We start from the raw sequence: 20,123 nt of genomic DNA on the forward strand, positions 1-20,123 counted from the left end.
AACACGCTTATCCATTGTTTTCAGATTCAACCAGGGAAGTATGCAAGCATACTTCCTACAACAGTTATGCAAGTTATGATTAATACGTCCTACAACAGGAATTCAAATTCTGTCTCCCCAAATTTAAATTTATATTTGCTCCTACCTAAACGAAGACTGGGTACTTGTCTTCCCAAATGCTTCAGCTGTCTTTGGGTACCAAAAATCCCCACACACTTTCACAATGCATTCCACATCTATAGAACCCAATTGTGTAAGACTGAATATTTGGGAATGGAGTAAAATTATTTGAATTTAATACTAATATAAATAAACTGAACTAACTGGATTAGACTGGGGAAGTTAGAGGGCTTTGGAGAGCAGTGACATCTAATGCCAAGGTCCCCATTGCATAAATCCCTGCTGCCTAATTTAGGTTTAACTGGAGACATTTTCAAAACACAAATGGCAGTTTATCAGGGGGGCAGACACTGCTATTTGTGTCCTTGACAATATCCCCAACATACTGAACAGCTCTGAAATCATTTTTATTCAGGTGACTATATAGATTTAGGGATAAGTTTTTAAGGCTGCCTAGGGGAATTAGCCACTGACTTCCAAATGACTGAGGCCTTTTTGAAAATTGTAGCTTTAGGAGACTAATTTCTGGCACTTACATTGGAAAACTGGACCTACTATTTTATTTCAGACTGTGTTTTCACTTTAATATTGTTCTGTGCAGTCCATGCTAGTCATTGTAGGTGCTCTTTTCTATCTAAAAAATACCAAAGACAATTAGAAGCAACAGGGCCTTATTCTGCACACCACTGATACATGGGACTGCCTCTGGAGTTTCGTAAGACAGGGCTTTGCAGGATTGGGTCAGCTCTTCTTTGGTATCATCTGGGATGAGATCAAGGCAAGGGGGAGTTTACACCTCCAACTGCAGAACTAAGCAGCGAGTCAGACTAGTGAATGCGTGGAAGGGGAGCTGCATCTGACACTTAATGGGGCTGGCAATGCAGTTTGTTGTATCCATAGGTTTATATTTTTTTCAAGGGTAGAGCAACTTGCAATAGAGACCTTAGCATTTTTTCCACAGTATTAGTTAATACTAGAAAAATACAGCTGGCAATCCTCATATAACAGCTGAGATTTGGTGGTTCTTAATGAAATACAAGCTGCGTTAACACAAGGCATGTTAAAATTGTTGGTTCAAATATGTGTTACTAAAACAGTCGGTAGTAAGCTTCACATAGTAAGCTTCACATGGTCAGCAGGCTGTTTACAGACCTTCATGCCACACATCCAAGTTAACGTGAATAAAAACTGAAACTAAAGTATGAGTGATATCCTTTTGATGTGGGTTATGTGTGCGCTTTCCTTTTATAGCTAGATATTTTTCTTGCAGGAGATTAAATGATAAATTAGAGAATGTTTTCCTTGACTTATGCCACTATGGGCTCACGGTCCTGACGGAAATGAATGTGAAAAATGAGTGTGAATTTTTTTTAAATTAAATTATTTATCGTCATGCTCCTTGAAGTTTGCAAACTGCTGAGCAACCCAGTGCTATACTTTACATTCTCTTCATAGGTTCTATCCTGGCTAAATTAATTACAAGACAAGCCTTTGGAATTAAGTGTATTTTAAGTTCAGAGGCATCTGTTTAGAGTCTTCTAATACCTCTAGTCCCTTTGGAAATGTTCTTGTTAGTCTGAGTGGTATAATTTTCATTTCCGCTGCATGGTTATTGTAGGACTTCTTTAGTTTCAGCCACACTCTAGTTGACCTATCAAGGACATAAACTCTAAAGATGTTCTCACACCATTTTTGTTTTCTCAATAGATAGAAGTAAAAAGGCTAAATACATGCAAACATTTTAAAAGGAGAATGTTACTGCTTTAAAAAAAATAGATATGTGTTCTTTTTTTAAAGAAGTGAAAAATGAAAGAAAATTAAACAGTTGACCCATGCGCCTCCCCAGAAATCACTGCAAAAATGAAATACATGATTCAAAGATGACATATACATTTTTAGGCGGAGTACTGACACCTGGAAAAAAGTAAATAGGAAATAAAAAGGAGACTTCAGGACACTTGGATTCAAACTGAGGTTTTGTCTTCTAAAATAACAGACCTTTAATTTGGTTTTACAATTATTGTGTAAAGGCACTAAACTTCATATAAATATTCAACTGACCTAATGGACCAAACAATATCCTAGAATAGTTACTTTCAGAGAAATGATTAAAGCATTATTTATCTTGGCATTACCAGGACTTATGATTCCCTGTTAGTGCCCACCAGTGCTCCTCAACTCCGTTTCCAAGGTTGTTCCTTCTGTGTAGGTCTCAGATGTCTCTAACACCTTCTGTGCTTCTGCTTCTATCACTGAAGTACTGGTACTGCTAGTACATCCTGTGGAATTACGGGTCCTATTTTTACAAATGTAGATAGTTTAAGAAGTATCAGAGCATCCCTGAGCTGCACTGTTTGATTTGCCTGCTCACAGCAAAATGAGGTTGAATTCTTCTACTGAGTGAAGAATACCATAAGTGTAAAAAATGCGTAGGACTAGTCAAAGAGTGGCCCTTTCACCTCGGTGGCTGAGCGCTGAAATTCACTCAGCCTCATACTACTCTTGAAGGCCACTCAGAAGGGTTCAAACAAGTATTCACAGGACCCAGTTTACGTTTAGGCAGCTTGGTTTACCACCTAAACCTGAGCTGGGATCACCGTGTGCAAGTGTCCTCCGCTTGCCAGGAGGAGGCACATACTACGGGGGGTGGGCTGTCCAGGCAGATCCACATGGGGGTAGCCCAGTCTAATGGATGCTATCTGCAGGGATGGGGGTAAAAATAGCCCAGACAGGGCCAAGGCCAAGGCCTGGGCTTCAAGGACAGCACACCCCTGAGGCTTTGGAGTGTGGCTGGACTTTCCCAGCTGTGGAGCCATGCTGTGAATGTGTGCAACTGTTTGGTAGGCCCAGGTTAACTCCTACTAGGTCAGGTTAACCCCATGCCAATCTAAGACCTAACTTTAGATTGGGCACATCTTTTAAGAGCAATCTAAGCCCTGCAAACATTTGCACACCTGGTCTTTTAGCTCACCCTAACCTTGATTAGGGAAATCTAAATGTAATGCCTGTACATGCCCACAGGTAGTAGGTGGCTGCTTATTTCTTGAATGGGGTAGGTCATACTCTGCAATTAGTCCTATGCATATCTGAGTGAAATTCTAGGTGCTGGTTACTAACTTTGAATCCCTAGACAGTGTCAGCCCCAGGTACTCCAGGAACCTTGTCTCCCATTTTACAGTATCTATACTTAAGTGGAAAATTTTGATCGTCTCTGGAGCACACGGTGCAGCAGCCCCCTCATTGCCGATATGCAATCTTTGTGCAAGCATGCTGTGCTGAAAAGACTTCAATACATCAGCCTCTAAACTATGAAGTGGCCAATAGGACATTCTCTGAAAAGGAGCAATTAATTTGTAACTGCCTGCCACTGGATAGAGCCCTGATTTGTTAACCTTCTCGACCCATAACAACACCCACTGTTTTTCCCAAGTTTTTGGGCAGGTCTACATGGGTTTGGTGGAAATTTAAGTCCTTTGGTACTGTATTTTTAATTTGTGGGATGGGTGCTCAGGGCCCAAAATGGGAAACCGTAGAGATTTTTTTTTATATAAATCTAAAGAAATAGTAATAAACTTCCTTCTAGATATGCACTGTAAATTTTACTGCTTTTTTAAGCCTATACTCTCCACAGCGGGCAGGCTTCTGGCATCTGCAGACATCTTAAGCCCTTCGTTGTCGCATGGTTACTCTGCTGTGTAAACTGGAGATGGTTTAAAATGTCAGAACCTGAAGGTGAAATGCCAAAGTGCACCAAATTTAAAGGTCCTGAGCCATCCAGGTTCCCTAGTCAAAATGGACATATGCTGGATTTAAATATTCAGCCAGCTGGGATACTTGTCATAGAGACCGTATTTCCCAGGCACTCAAAGGAACATAAAGTAGCAAGAATGAGAGAAGGGAATAGATTATTTGAGGTGCCTTAATTACCCTGTATGCTTTCCATTGTTTGGGTATTTCACTGATGATGTTCACTTTGAATTTCCTGACATCAGATACTATGTTCAGAACTACAGTTCTCTATTACCTTTCTTTCCCCACTTAAGATATTGATATGTATTTACAACCTTACCTCCAGCTTAATGAAGTTTTTTGTCTGGGAATTATATTGTGATGATAGTCAGTGCATAGTTAGGTGGCTTTGTGCAGACACTACATTGGAAATATATATATACAGTAAATCTCTTTCTATGGATTGTATTACTGTTCTGCATAGAGCCTATCAGCCAGTAATATCATGGCATCACTCATTTTTAAATCTCTGCTCATCCATGTTTTGCATTAGCACATAAAATTCCTGAATACATTTTTCCTGAAAAACTTAGCTGGTGCTGAGTCAACTAGGTTGATTTGAAGAGGTTCTGCTCATTGGAATCTAGGGAAAGGATAAACTGTGTTGGCACATTTTACTGTGTTTCTGAACAAAGCAATAAGCATGCAGTCTTCGCTGAAATTTTGGAACTCACAAAAAAAAGTTTTCTCCTGGAAGATGGATTGAATTGATCATTTTTTCCTAGACATAGTGCACTTCAGGCTCATTTTGCTTTGTAATTAAGAAGAAAGCCAGAAACATCATTTACACATTAAGAATTTAATAGATATATTTTTCTAGCTTTATGCATTAGCAGAGGACAGCCCATTAATGAAATAAGTCTTCCTTCAGGGTCAATTTAGATGGGCTGTAATCTTCTGCAAATATATTGCAAATGAGGATCATTTAATGATCTTAAAACTAACTGCCAGAAAAGGATTGTTATAACTCTCCAGACAACAAAAAGGGGTTTTGGCATGGCTTGTGGTACCTTTTCAAATTAACAAACGTTTAATTTCAACCCACTGTATTACAAAATTGCAAATATTATCTTCTGTTTAGGGCAGTCCCTGACTCTTTTACCTGTGAGGTTAATTCTGAGTAAGGTAAAGCTGACAGCTGCATTAATCAGTCAATAAAACAATAGCCAAGGTCCAATTCTCAAACCTGGATGGTTCAGTTTGCTGTCTGAATCCTGCATTTATGTGATCAGATCCTGAGGCTGTAAGCAAGTACTGAGTGAAAAGGCTTTGCTAATGGAAACAGCATAGAAGTTGGGTGAGAAGGTATTTTTACCCCAGGACAGAAGCAGGTCTCTGTGACTGGCATAGCCAAGCCTCAAACACTATTTCTAGGTATTACAATAAGTCCATTGCTCCTTCCCCTACTTATAGTTTTATGGTTATGTAAATACTCAGAGTGAACAAACCTATACAATCTTGTTTTATCCTGGCATACTTGCTTTCCCCACTCCACATTGCCCCTGTAGATTCATCACAGACATAATTTCTCGTGGCTTTCGACAACCCACACAACTGACCTACAGTTTGAAGCTGCCTTCTCCTTTCCATAAAAAAATGCAGCTCAGAGTACAGCATTCTGGTCCCCAACAAATTGATGATGGCTTGACACCAAAGCAGGATTAGATCAATGAAGTTAGGTGTCTAGATTTTCAAATTGAGCTTTTGTTGTTCACATAATGAAATGTCACTGCAGTTTTTGACTTAGACTGTGGCTTATTTCAGCAACTGTTTCCATAGAAATATCTGGTCTACATCTCATTCATAAATATCGATTGTACATGTAATAGTATTGAGAGCAGTGAGTGCCATTAACAACAATCACTGGGCTTGACTTGTGTTCTCTTGACCACAGAACCCGACATGGTGCTTCGTTTCTGCCTGTGTAGAATAGGTGCAGAAACACGGCCCTGCTTGGCATGCTGCACCACATTGCAAATGGCGTGAAGAAGTTTCTGATGCCATGCCACAAGTATGGAACAAAATGCCAAAGTCTATTGAATTTTAAGCCCTTTGTATATTTTGCTTCCTTTCAAAGTTTTCAAGAGAGCCTCTTTCCTTATCTTCGTACCACTGCAGAATCCAATGGTCAGATCTAAGAGCTACGCTCCACAAACTCCCCGTTTTCTGACTTCTCTGAGCGCATCTACATGAGATGTTTGCTGTGGAGCTGCCTAATTAGCTCGGCAGTAAAGTCTCAACATCTACATGTGTGGCTCTGTTAAGCCACAGGAAACCAATTAACACCACCACAGTACTTGTAAATACAAGTACTATCTTACAGTGGAGTTCTTTAATGCGCACCAATGCATGTGTAGACGCTGATAAGATTGGCTGGGGCATGAGGGTGCTCCAGTATAGGGGCTGCCAGCACATTGAGCTGGGTTGAAGCAGCCCTAGGCTGGCAGTCTGACCCCCCAGACTTCCTGCCAGTTGGGGCTGCTTTGACCCAACTCAACATGCTGCAGTCCTGGGCACATGTGCAAAAGCAGTGCCAAGGAGCAATAAACTCCAGCGCTATACATGCTGGAGTTTATTGCTCCAGGCTAATAGCTAACAGAACCACCCTCTGAGAGCTTTTCTGTTTTTTACAGGCAAAACTAAGCCCCTGAAAGATTACCTGAATAAACTATGTAGAGCCGTTCAGTACCCTAAGCAAAGAGAAATTCATATGCTTTTACCAGATTGACTTACAGTCCTTCTGACAGATTTTCTAACATGTCTTACTCAAATAAATGTACAATTGGCTCACTCCGTTTTGAAGAGTTCACCTCTGCAGCACATCTCTGATTTTTTTTCACCAGTAAAACCTTGGAACAAATCTTATGTTAGTACAAGAAACATATTCTTGGCCCTATAAAACATTTCCAATCTCTCTCGGAGCTTGTGAGTGAAAATATAAAGTGAGACACTTCTGGCTGTATGGTTTTTTTTCTTTCTACCTTCAGTTGCTACATGTTTGCCTGCCTGGTTATATACATTAAGAGTGGGATTTTAAACAAATGTTCACTGTTGGATGAACTCTGCTCTTGCTGAAGTCAGTACAAGTTTTGTCATTTCCTTTAATAGAAGATGACCTAGGCTAAATCTGAGCGCTGCTGAACATTGTAACCTAATTTTACTTGAGTCAATATTGCTTGTTCTTAATTATAATATCCAAACTTGTGGGGTCTGATTCCGAGAGATGCTGAGTATCCCAAACTGACTGCAATGGGCATTAAGGGTGCTATACATTTCAGAGGTCTGAACCCTGGTTTTGTTTTAGAAATGTAAGAGAAAAACATACTGAATTGTATTCTTCAGATTCCTATAATTGGCTTCTGTGTTGTACTTCTTTTTCCGTCCATTATCTACTGCTTTTGCCTTCTGCTTTTGCTACACTGAATAATATACCTGCAAAGTCAACCCAACTTGAAATTCATTTACTCATGTGAGTAAGGGCTACTTCTGTGAGGAAGGGTTTGCAAAAACCTTTCCCTAAGAATGCAATTTTTCAAAATCTTCTTTATCCCTGCTATGTGGAGGATTGCATAAAAATGGAGTGGCAATCATTCTGGTGAAAACTGGCTGCTAGCATGACTACTTTCATTCACTGGCTCCGTGTAATCAAGATCTAATAAATGGTACCTTTAAGTAAGTCCTATACATAGCCTCCATTGTTACAATCAATTGAACTACTTAAAGAAGAAAACCTCTGAGGCTAACTGGAGGCATTTTGTGCTTCCCTCTGTTTTATGGCACAACCTTAGACACAATGTGTAAAAAGGTCAAGACATCATGTAGGCTTTTGCATTAAGCAGCAGAACGCTAATTAGTTTTAGTGACAATGAGGTTTTGTGCATGTATTCTAATATTTTGATGTTTAGTTTTGTTTGAATACTAAGTCAAAAAACTACAAAGCGTCTTGTATTCTCAGCTGTCCTTTCCTCATGGGTATTTTAAATTCATTGTGTATTTTCCAATTTGAATGCTAAATTTCCTAAATCTACTTCAGATTTAATTCAGTTCCAATACTAAAGCCAAGTTAAAAAAAAAAAGTAGAATTGGGGATTCAAATCTTACTTTCTTAATGGGGACACCAAACACTATTTATTTTTCTTAAAAAGTGAAAGTTTTAGTCTACAGGCAAGAACTTCAGTGCTCCGTGCAAAGTTATGATGATCCAAAAACAATTGTTTTCCTCAGGTCGTTCTTTTGAAGTTGCGGTACTGATCATGGATAGTGGCATTATTGTGCTGTGTTTCTGCATTGCACATAGGAAATGTTTTTGATTCTTCTTTTCTCTGGAAGGCTGCTGCAGACACTAGGAAAATGGACAATACAGAATGCTTGAAATGACAATAATTACTTTTTATATTAAAAAATTAGTAACTTAAGTCCTGATTGTTAATTATCATTTATGGACATGGTTTTCTTCTAGGTAACGGTATCATTACATTTATTCAGACTTTTAACTGCCTATGTTATGTATAGACCAGGAAATATGAGTAGTTTATTATACTGTTTAGGTCTCATTTACAAACACTAATTAATATGTTTAATATTACACAGTTAATTCATCTGTATATAGATTTGCAGGATTAAGGTCATGATCCAGCAACTCTTCAGTGTAGGGAGTATGCCATTATCTGCTTGCATACAACATTAGCATATTGCAACCTTCATTCAACTAAGCTGTTATTGTAATAAAAGTGTTTTATCCTAATATGAGTGATCAGAGAAGCAGATACAGGCAGCAGGAGTCTTACCACAATTAAAAGCATACTATAAATTCCACCTTTATGCAGCATCTAGCAATGCTGGATAAAGTGCAATGGTTAGCAATGAGAGTGTTCCAGAGAGGCAGGGAAATTCAAAAGCACAATTCAATGGCCACATGACAGGCCCAGAGGCAGCTGTAATGGCAGCAGTTCAAAGGTCTAAAGAGCTTAAAGAAGAAAGAAGCCAAAAGCTACTGTTGGGAAGAATCAGTCATAACCTATTATTTGGATGTGCAGAAGTAAGAAAGGCACAGTATATAAAAAAATATGGTCACCAGAAACAGACCAGAAGGAAGCATAAGGCAAAGGGAAAGAAAACAGGTTGTGTCACTCTTTCAACACGTTTTGTGCCTCCTTCAACCTCAAAATGACCATCAAGCACTTGTGGTAATGGTCTCAGTGCTAAATAACACTGTAAAATTGCAAAGTATCTTACTACTTGAGTCTGGTCTTGCCAAATATCAAAATTGTCATGAGTTAGGCTCAGAAAAATCATCATTCAGTAGGACCATTCTTTTAGCAACTTGCCATTCCCACTCAGCAAGGCTGGCAGATTTGTGAGGACACACCTTAGAAACATGCACAAGTTGTAGAGTTCAAGTCCAAATCCAAACTTCCCCATTAAGATTTGAGGTTTTCTGTTTTCAAATTCATTTTCTACTCTGCCCTAAGGCACAATACAATGGTCAGTACAAAATCTGCTTTTAGATTCTAATGCTCCTGCACCCTGGAAGGTCTGCAAGCTGAGCTCCAGTTTGTTGTGTCTCTAAGAAAAAAATGATGGTTTGATCTCTGTTCAGAGCCTAGATAGGTTTCCATGTTGCCTATACTTCGTAGGGTTTGGCGAGGTTACTCTCAGAAGTTTTAACAACCAAGAAAAGTAATTGTTTGAATGTATCAGATAGCGAGATGATAAACTTTGTTGGAGATATCCTTTATTTTTCAGTTTGGGGCAGCAATAGGAGCTCCAGTCATGGTTTAAGACCCATCTGTGCTCGAGTGAAATCCGACCACTCCTATCGAACTCGCTGGCTGTGTCCACGCGAGCATGGATGTTTGTTTCCCTGGGGACAACTAGCAGCAGGACACCCTGTGTCACTGCTGCTTGCCCCAGGGAATGCCTGTGCCACGTGCCCTGGCAAGTTACCCCGGGTGGGGCAGGGGAGGTTGTGGCCAGTACTGGGCTGGCCCCAGCAGCCTTACCTGGGCCCTGGGACCATCCTGGGGCTGCAGCAGCAGTAATCCTGCTGTTTGGAGCCTGGCTCTGGCAGGCCAGGCTTAGGTTTGGGGCAGCATGCGTTGTCCTCATGTGTACCACCGCAGTTTTTTTTTTGCACAGGTTTTTTGACCCCAGGATCTCCCAGGGGTTTTGTGCAGCATGGAGAACACTTAAATGTGCTGTATGTGGTGCTGCAGCAGATGTGCTTGCAGCACCACATATAGGGTTACCATATTTTCAGTTTCAAAAATGAAGACACCTGTGGGGCGTTGGGGAGGAAGGGGTATATGATTGTGGGGGGTGCAGCAATATGCCATGCCTACCCCTTCTCCTCACTCCCAAGCCACAGCCCCCCAGCTCTGCTGCTGCCCCTCACTCCTCACCCACACTACCCTCCTCTCCAGACCATGCTGGTGCCCCTCACTCCTGCCCCCCAGCCCCCTGCCCCCCCAGCTGTGCTGTTGATGCAGATCCCTGCTGCCCACCCTCCTCCCCCACCCTGCTGCAGCCCCACCACTGGCACACACACATCTGCCTGCAGCTGCCAGGCCCCTGCCTCCAATCACCTTCCCCCGCTGCCCCCAGCCCCCAGCAGCTCCTTGCTGGAGCAGAGGAAGAGCAAAATCCCAGACATTTACTGATATTTTAAAAAACTGCCTGGAGGGAGATGGGAGGACCCAAAAAGAGGACATATCTGGGAAAACCCTAGCCACATACCGCATAGCTGCGGTCATCTGGACGCAGCCACTGGGCACGTCCCCACAAGGGTGCATGTGCTTTTAGCGGAGTTCAAATAGCCATGGTACATATATGTGCCACTGCTATTTGTCCCCAGGCATGCCCCTGCATGCATGCTCTGGTGCATGGCAAATAGCCCTGAGTGGGGTAGGGGAGGCTGGAGCTAGTACCTCAGCTGGCCCCAGCAGCCTACCTAAACCCCTGGGGGCCTCCCAGGGCAGCTGCAGCAGGTATTTGGGTGTTTGGAGCCTGGCTGGCAGCCAGCCTGTGGCTCTGGCCAGCTGGGGTCTTTTTTTTTTTTTTTCAACATTTTTTTTGACACTGTGACCGGGATCTCCCAGTGTCCAAAAAACCCACCATGCTGCAAATTAGAGTGCGGCAAAACGTGCACATGTGCCACGTGCAGTTTGAAGAGCCACGAGTGGGTTTGCAGTGCTGCAAACTGCACGTGTGCACTTGTAGGGATGTGTCCACTAAGCATAAGACCAGGGGGCAACAGACGTAAGTAGGTCCTCAAGAAAAAGTAAGATGACACTGGTCATAGCACATGAGTCCCTAACTCCTGATAAGTGTAAAGAGAAGGCACAAAAACTTTGCCCCTGATCACCTCACATAAGGGCAGGTATAAAGGTAAATCCAGAGGTGGTGCAGTGACACAGTCACCCCACCCACCCTTTTGGACTTTGTTGTAGGAGCAGTAACCAGAGACTTTAAGTCCCTGAAGCAAGTAAGAATGTCCCCCTTCCCTTCACCCAGGTGCTGCCTTTGTGGGCGCGGGGGAAAGGGGGCAAAAATAGCTGCAACTGTAGCTGATCACACTGCTGCAATTGGCACTGCAGCAACTGGCACTACCCTGGGTGTCTTACAGATGCCCCAGGCATGGACCTGCCCAGCTATGCCTCTGCTCCAGGGACCATGGGGCACGTACCTTGAGAGCCAGCATATCCTAAAGTCTCTGTAACCTTGTCTTAACTCCTATACATACCTGTGGTAGCCAGAGCAAGCACAGGTATGCTAGCATGCATTTCTATCATGTTTTTTGATTTGCTGTGTGAACACCACCATGGTCCAGAGCCCTTACATCTCACTGCATGAGCAGCTCCACTGATTGTCAAAGCAAAAAATGTCACAGAATAAGATGTTACTTAACATAACTACAGGTATCAGAATCTGGCCTTCATCCTGAAATGAAAATATCACCTGACCTTTCTGTATATTTCTTGGAAAAGGAAAGTTATTTAGTTGTCCTCACTGTTTCTGTTCCTCTGTACGCTTGGCTTGGTTAACATCGCTTAGAATCTGTTTTGCTTACAGGCTTCGTTTCCTGTTTGTTTTTATCCACTGTGTATTTTGGAAGCAATACAGTAAATCATTTCTAAAGAATGTGGTTACCAGCACTTCACAATACTCAGTGCGTCCCCTTACCAAACTCAATATTTTTAATTACTTGCCTTCACTGGTGAGACAAAATTTAGAGTCAAGTTTCAAGTAATACCTTTTATTGGACTAATACTGCAATATTGACAGTCATGCTGTAGGGATATAGAAAACTCCCCTTTGGGTCAGGGAGGGATTGACTGTGCAGAATGGATTCCTATACCCAGAAAGCCTGTTTGTCAATACTGTGTAGTCAATCCAATACAAGGTTTTACTCAAAAATCAGCTCTACATTTAGTCTGTAAAGAAAATATTTGAGTTTTTGAGACTACACAATTGTGGCTTCTTACAGCTATCCAATTTGTGATGAATTCCCTCAAATTTGAGAGCTGTCACGAGTGACAGTGAAAGTCATACCTGGTTCTGGATCTTTTGCTGGTGGAAATTAGTGTAGCTCCATCAACTTCAGTGGAATGGCACTGATTGACATCAGCTGATAATTTGACGTTGGGTTCTTACACTTAGTATTTGCCTCACATTATTCTGTTTGGATAGCTATTTTTTTACATAGTTGCATGTGAATGTTGCATTCAAACTGCAAAAAAGCAAGGAAGGTTGCTTTACAGAAAATCTGCACCCACTTGCACCGGGTTTGCATTTGGCCAACTGTGTCAAAGGTAGGGTGGGGCAGTTGTATTATCCATTTTTTATTTGTATTTGCATTTTTTATTTGCATGCTCAGTGGCTTCAGTCAAGACCAGAGATATGTATTCTTCTAAGACAGAGAAAAAGGTGGCACCTGACCTAGAGGTTATGTCAGTGCCCATCTGGGAGCACCACTGTGAAGCAAGCCCTTCATCACAGGAGATAAATCCCAGGAATGAAGCATATTTGAGCTGTGCTGAGGCGAAGAGGAGCACTGAAATCTGCCCCGCTTTAAGATGGCTACATTACTTCATTTCTAGGGTCTGACTCATGTGGAACAAGTGTACCTGGTGAGTTCATGGTGGAGCCCCCAGACAGAGGCAGTGTAGCACGCCCAAGGCACTATGGCCTAAGGCATGGGTTGGCAACGTTTTATGAACAGCAGGCTGGTGCTTTTGACTTGGCCACCGCCACAGGGTACTGATACTTGCTACAGCACCTGTCTCCACAGCACCCCAGCTGCCTGCTTCTGTGTCCACTACTGATTCCCACCCAGAATAGCAACAAGGGAAAATGCACCAGCTGCCATAGGGGGCATGGGAGTGTTGCAGAAGGGAGCGCCATGGAGAAGATCAAGGGCAGAGATGGCGAACACACTGCTGATTCCTTGTGCCACCGTGGGCTAGATTTCAGCTCTTTGCAGGCAGATCTAGCCCGTGGGCAATTGTCAACCCCTCATCTAAGGTCCTGATCTTCTCAGCTGCTCTGTGTGGTTGATGTCAGTGTAATTCTGTATGAGCATTAGGGTCTGGCCCACAGGAGACAGCTTGCAGGATTCAATTTACAAAGGGACACACCCCAAATGATAGGAATGGCGCATGGGGCATGATGGTATCAGTGATGGGAACTAGTGGCTATAAAGATTCACATTGTGCACCCTAAGATGGCTTCAAACTAAAGATTTTTTTGTGGTTTCTTAGTTTTAAGATGTCAACAAGCAAGAACTCTTAATGATCTGGGAAAATCACAACTATATAAATTGTATCGATTCTTGCCACTTTTTGAGTGAGAGAAAACAACAATAAAAAGTATAGGCAATAGAGGGTGGTAGTGGTGGAAACAGGATTCAAAGGAAAGAGTTTGTCATTCTCAGCCCTGTGTGTGGACCTTTAGGCTATGTTTCTTTTGGAAAACTTATTCTCCCAGACTGAAAGCCTGAGAGCCAAAATGAATTTTGTAATGGAGTTATAAGCTCCTGGAAATAGGGCTTTTATATGATAATATAAACCCTAACGCAACCTTAATTATAGTGGCACAAACACCATGCTATAAATAATGACATCTTTGGCCAACATGATGCATAGTAACATGCAGAAGTGATGTAACATAAGCAATGTCACTGCTAAAAGTTAAAAGGGAACACATTTTTCTCAGACAGAATACCCACTATCAATTCAGACAGCACATATCGGATCTAGATTTATGACAGTGAATAATAGCGTCATGAATGCTAAAGTGTCTGTGGTTTTCAAATAGTTTGGCAAATCTGTACTTCAAACTCAGTTCATAAAGGAAGCACAGTCTCTCTTCCTTTTTGCAATAATTACAACATGGCTAACATATTATTTATGCATTATAAAACAGTATTTTCTAATGGAAAGTGCCATTATCTTCAGGGCTCTTAATAAACATTCTTAAGTGAAGAAAGGCATTAAGTTTTGGCTGAAATTTCTACAGGAAAGAAGAGTTGCACATCAATGGATGATAGGAAAAATCTCTTAGCAACACGGAAATCATTCAGTGAGCTGAAAAACATGTTTTCTGCTTTTATAACAAAGGGTTTTTGTTGTTAATTAATTCAGAACATCAGATTAAAAATAAAGGATAAAAATGTAATTTTTAGAAACACTGCATAGAAGTTACAAGATAAGGCATTCAAAAATAATATGTTTCAAGTTATTACTATTATCTCGTTTGCTTAAATGCCCTGCTGAATTATGGTCTAAACTGTAAAGTCCTCGTGAGGATTTTACAGTCCTTTATTAAGAAAAGTTCCCACTGATGTTAATGGGAGTTTTGCCTAACTTAAGTCAAAATACAGTCTTTTGGGTTGGATCCAATGTTCTGATTATTTCTAGGCAGGTAGTACACGCACCATTCCTTTCTACTTCCCATACTGGCAGGAAGTGTTTGAGACAACTTTTCATTACAAGGCAAGGGGTCGATTTTACAAACACATAGGCTAGGGACAGACATTACACTTAAACCAGTTTAAGTGATCAGAAACTGGTTTAAACCTGTAACCGAACAGAAGTTCAGTGCACATAAACCAGTTTGAAAATGGCTGAAACCAGTTTGAGATAAACCTGGTTGAATGTAGTATCAGATTTAACTGATTTAGCTCAAACCGGTTTATGCAACATCTGTCCCAGACCCTTTGCTGGTTTTAAGATAAAACAGACTCCCCCAGCATCCCAGCATGCTCTCTGGGCTGGGTGGCCCCTCCCCTTTGCTCCCTAGCTGGAGCTCCAGAAGAGACTGCAGGCACAGCAGGGTCTGCCTGTCTTCCCCCTGGCCTATTCCCCCTTCATTGGTCACTGTTCAAGCAGGAATCCCTGCCATCTTCTCTCCCATCTCCCACAGCAGGGACCCCAGCCCCACAGACCCTAGGCATGTGGTATGCTAGCTAATGCCAAGAGGTATCTGTGCGAGTGTCTCTCCAAGTTCGCTGGGACAGGCAGACAGAGTAGCGGCTGCTTAGGGCTTTTTGGAGCTAATCAACAGGTCAGCTGGTAAACTGTTTAAGAAGAATTTGAAGTAATGGAGAGAGGCTATTGTTTTGCTGATGAGGTGGTAAACACTGTTATCAGCCCCCTGATGGCTTGCTCCCCTGTCAGTTTACTACAGATAGTATAAAGAAGGGGGTGGGGGGGTAGATTGAAAAGCTCCATATCATCAGCAGATGCATACACTGCACATAATCCCTTGCCTCAAAGTGCTTGCAGGGGTCTGGGGTCTGGCAACACTCCCACCCCTTGAGCAGCCAGTGGGGAAAAGCCTGGGATGATGCAGGCAGACTTTCCTAATCCTGGCCATGCTTCCCACCCCCAGCTCAGTACTGTGGAAGGGAAGGGAGGGCTGCCCTAGCTCCACCCTCCTTCCTCGTCCCCCTCCTGCTCCAGCTTCTAGCCTGAGCCACTGCAGGCATGTACCTGAATTTCCTCAGTCCAGAGAGAATGTCTGTCTGGTTACAAACCAGTTCAGCCTAGCCAGGTTAGAGCAACCTGCAAAGATTGAATCAATCCAGGCTTGGGTTTTTTGAATGTCTGTCCCTAGCCATAACCAGTATCAAGACCGAAGGGCCACAGCCATTATTTAGCACATTAGAGAGTTACTGGGGGCCAAACATTTCTAAAAAGACTTGGAGTCAACCCCACCTCTTACAAAAGAGGGACATGGGATATTGAACAATGGAAATTGAGCAATGAAGAAAAGCATTTTTAAGATCTAAAGACTGACTAATCAGAGGTATAGCATAAACTTTTGCAAGCTCCCTTCACAGCATCTGATGATGTCCCCTGCTTACAAAAATGTATGCTATATAACTCTGATTTAGTTAGTCTGCACAGGTGCATATCTACCCTGCCTTCTGCCTGACTTCAGACTAACATGGCTAACTACACCTCTCTACAGGCTAAAGGACACTTTACACATAGGAGCCGAAAGGAAATCACTTGATCTATGATGGAAGGAAAGGGTGATTCAGCCACACCAAGAGAGGAAACAACACTTCCATGTAGTTTGCATGGTTTAGAGCAGCATTTCTCAACTCATGGGTCACAACCCAAAAGTGGGTTGCAAGAATATATGAAAGGGTTGCAAACAAACTTTAAAAACGGATTCTTCTTTAAAGGAGAAATTGTGGGGAAACTGTTGTTTTTCCCTTGCAGTCATCCCCTGCGCCCCACATGCTGGTGGGGTTGGAGTCCAGGGTGAGGGGTAGTAGGTTGGGAGTGAGGGGCACTGGTTTGGGACTGGCCATCAATATTTTTAAATGAGTTTGGTGCAAAAAAGGTTGAGAACCACTGGTTGAGAACCGCTAGCTCATTAAGCTATCTTGCCCTTGCAGTCCAGGCAGTTTCATAATCTCTACCATGTCATTTCTCTAGGGAGATGTTTCTATCAATTCACAATAGGCCTTGAGCAGTGTCAAGCCATACCAAAGGCTAAGTACATTTTAAAAGACAGATTTTTTTATTTAGCAGATTATACCCAACTAGTCTAACAATATGCCTGTAGACATTTGCTTCAAAGTGGCCGTGGGCTCCATTCTCCTTTCACTTAACACTGGCGTAAATCAGTGGTAATACAAATGAAGTCAGTGGAATTATGCCAGTACATAACTGGTGATCCAAAGTTTCTATGTGTAATAATGCTTTCATAAGGAAGAACCATTCAAAAGTTACAATAAAGTCATAGTAATTTAAACTAGAGGATGGGCGAGGGAATCATTTCTAGCTCATTTCTCCATTTATCTCTCATATCATCATTATTCATATGATTAAATAAAGCCCAGAGAACACAATGGGCCTGGTTAGAAAAATGATTTCTTGCACATACATTTTAAATGAAATGCAATGGCACTTTGTGATTCAGACCTTAGTAGGCATAAAATTTAGAATAACTCTGTTTATCTGTGCAAACTTTCCTTAGCCTGTTGCAACTCCCAATGCCTTAACTGTTACACATGGGTGTTTGGTAGAACATACTTAATAAAAAGTTTACAAAGACTTAATTTTTCTCCTGCCTACAAAGGACTCCAAATCTTTACTATTCAGCACAGCTGCCTATAATAGGCAACACTAGAGCTTTTGTCCAGTGACTCAAACTGCGTGGGAGTGAATACCATTAACCCTTAAAACAGAATTATCTTATTCTTTTGATTTCACTGAGCACTATAATATGTTTGTGGCCATATTTGGAACATATCCGGCTTGCTCAAGGAGGACACAGGAATAATAGATATCATTCAGATCATAATTAGCCATGTACTTGCAATAGCGGGATGTAAAGTAAAAGGAAAAACACTAAAAATGTTGTTTTTTTGGACCGTGACAAAGAGCTTTTTAAATGAGTTTGGGCATTTTTAGTGTCTGACTCATGTCTGGAGGTCTCTGCTACACTCTAGAATCCTTTAACTTTTGTGTTTTTTATTTCTGTCTTTGACAATGACATGCTAATAGCTCCAGGCTTCCTACTGCCTTCAAGTGCATATTGCTCTCTTTTGTTTTCTGTTACAGAGAAAATGTCAGAATTTTAGGTAGCATTTTGAGTGATCATGACAAGAGCTGAGGAAATTTTAGCATATCCTGTGATGACAGATTAGACTCCCTTCATTCAGGGCTTTGCTAATAAAATTTATTCTTTATATCCAAGTTTTTCATTTCAGATTTTAACTTCTGTTTCTTTTCTGTTTTTCTTAACTGGGACCATTTCATAAATATGCAAATAGCACATGAGCATAAACTCTGAAAAAATCATTTTAGGAGTCTGCTGATTTCTGTTGGGAATCTGCATATATCTTCTTATACATTTTCCCCACTTTTTTATAGGGACAAAACTTGCTAGATGTAGATGTGGGGACAAAGGGAGTGAAACCAGTGGAAGCTTTCCATCAGCTTCAGTGGGCATAGAGCCTGCAAACATTTACTACTAGGTGCAAGTCTGTGGAGCTACTCACAAGATAATTAAAGGACGCTGAAGGATCAGGGCCACTGAGTGTAACCCTGGAAACAAGTATTTTGCCTCAGTTTCCTCACATGACCAGTCAGACACATAAAGGTATGCATGTGAATAAGTTATTGCAGATGTCTTAGTACTGTGCAAATGTACAGTGCAAATAGGAGGGTAACATTAGTAATAGTGCCTAAGTGATTTAGGACCTTAACCTCCACTGAAAATCATCTGAAGTGTTTGAAAGTTTTACTGTAATTCCCATTTGCCCATTGTCCATCAGTTAGGCCCATGTACCTTTTGAAAATAAACTTGGATGCCTAAGTCACCTGTGCATTGTTTTTAATTATTACCCCTGATCTGTAAAGCTAAATCTGTAAATCACCCCAATATCGGGCCTCTGCACAACTCAGGGATGTCCCAGTAAATTGGTCCACCATTTGCAACTTTAAACTGCCTGTGTTAGAATCACTGCACTGGGGTAGACACTGTCTGAGGAACCCAAGAACTAGACCAGTTGCTTGAAAAAAGTTCTATAATGGAAGGGAACAGTGCAAAAAGTGGCTTAGAAAACCTCAGCCTAAAAAGTCAAGTCACATCATGGCAAATGGGCCCTTTGTTTCATGTCATTCCACACCATGTATTTTGATATAACATTTCACAGCTTCATGCTGAATCCCAATGACCCAATGTTAGGATCTCCCATGTCCTATGTGCTGTCACAGTGTATGGTGTACATACCAAAACATGCTGAACATACATCCCTGCTCAGGAGATCAACTGCTGTGCCTTAGAACAGGGGTTGCCAACCCAAGGCTTGCAGTCTGGATCCAGCACATCAAGTGATGCCAGTGGCAACTCTGTGGTGCAGGGAATGCCAGTAGTCAGGAGTGTGGCACCAGCAAGAGGAACAGCAGTCCACCTTCAGGGCAGGCTGAGCTAATTTGGTCCTCTGCAGGGGCAGATCCAGGGGGTACAGGTGGTATAGTTGCACTCCCCTTCTGTCACTGCTGGATGGTGGCACAAATTTCCTCCTTCCATGTTCCAGGCTGATGCAGGTGGGGGGAGCCCCAGAGCCATCCCTGCCCTCCTCCAGTCATGGGGCACTGGGAGTAGCTGTGCAGGGAAGGGAGCAAGGCTCAGCAGGGACAGCAGCAGCAACGCACAGGTTTCTCCTTCCAGCCAGTGAAGGACACTTGTGGAGACAGGTAGGGAGCAAGAGCTGAAAGGAGGAGCCTACAGGATGGCACTGTCCCTGAACAAGCCTGGCATCCCACACAGCTTCTGCTGGTGGCCCATGGCTGGAGCAGGGCAGGAGTAGCTCTGGGACACCCTCTGTGCCTGGGTCGGCTGGAGATAGTGGCTGCAGCAAGTGGGTCCCTGTGCTTCATGTACGTAGCCCAGCTCCCCAGTGTCCCCTGTTGGCCCCCATTGTCACCCCCATTCCCCCATTGTCTGAGGGTTGGTGTGTCATCACCACTCCTTCAGCAAACCCTGGATTTGCCATGGTCCTCAGGACCTGAAAGATTGCCACCTGTCCTAAATAAATCCTAAGGTGCAAGAAGGCAAGGATGTATTGTGATGAGCATGTTAACATAGGAAAGATTTATGTTAACAAGTGGCTTCAAAGGTGGTAGTTGATGGAGAAGGATATTGGTGCACACTGCACCAACAATTGCAATAAGTTTCAAGTGTAGAAGACA

Source organism: Crocodylus siamensis, chromosome 5, assembly GCF_052110815.1.
Source record: "Crocodylus siamensis isolate JL-2025a chromosome 5, ASM5211081v1, whole genome shotgun sequence".
NCBI classification, from domain to species: Eukaryota; Metazoa; Chordata; order Crocodylia; family Crocodylidae; genus Crocodylus; species Crocodylus siamensis.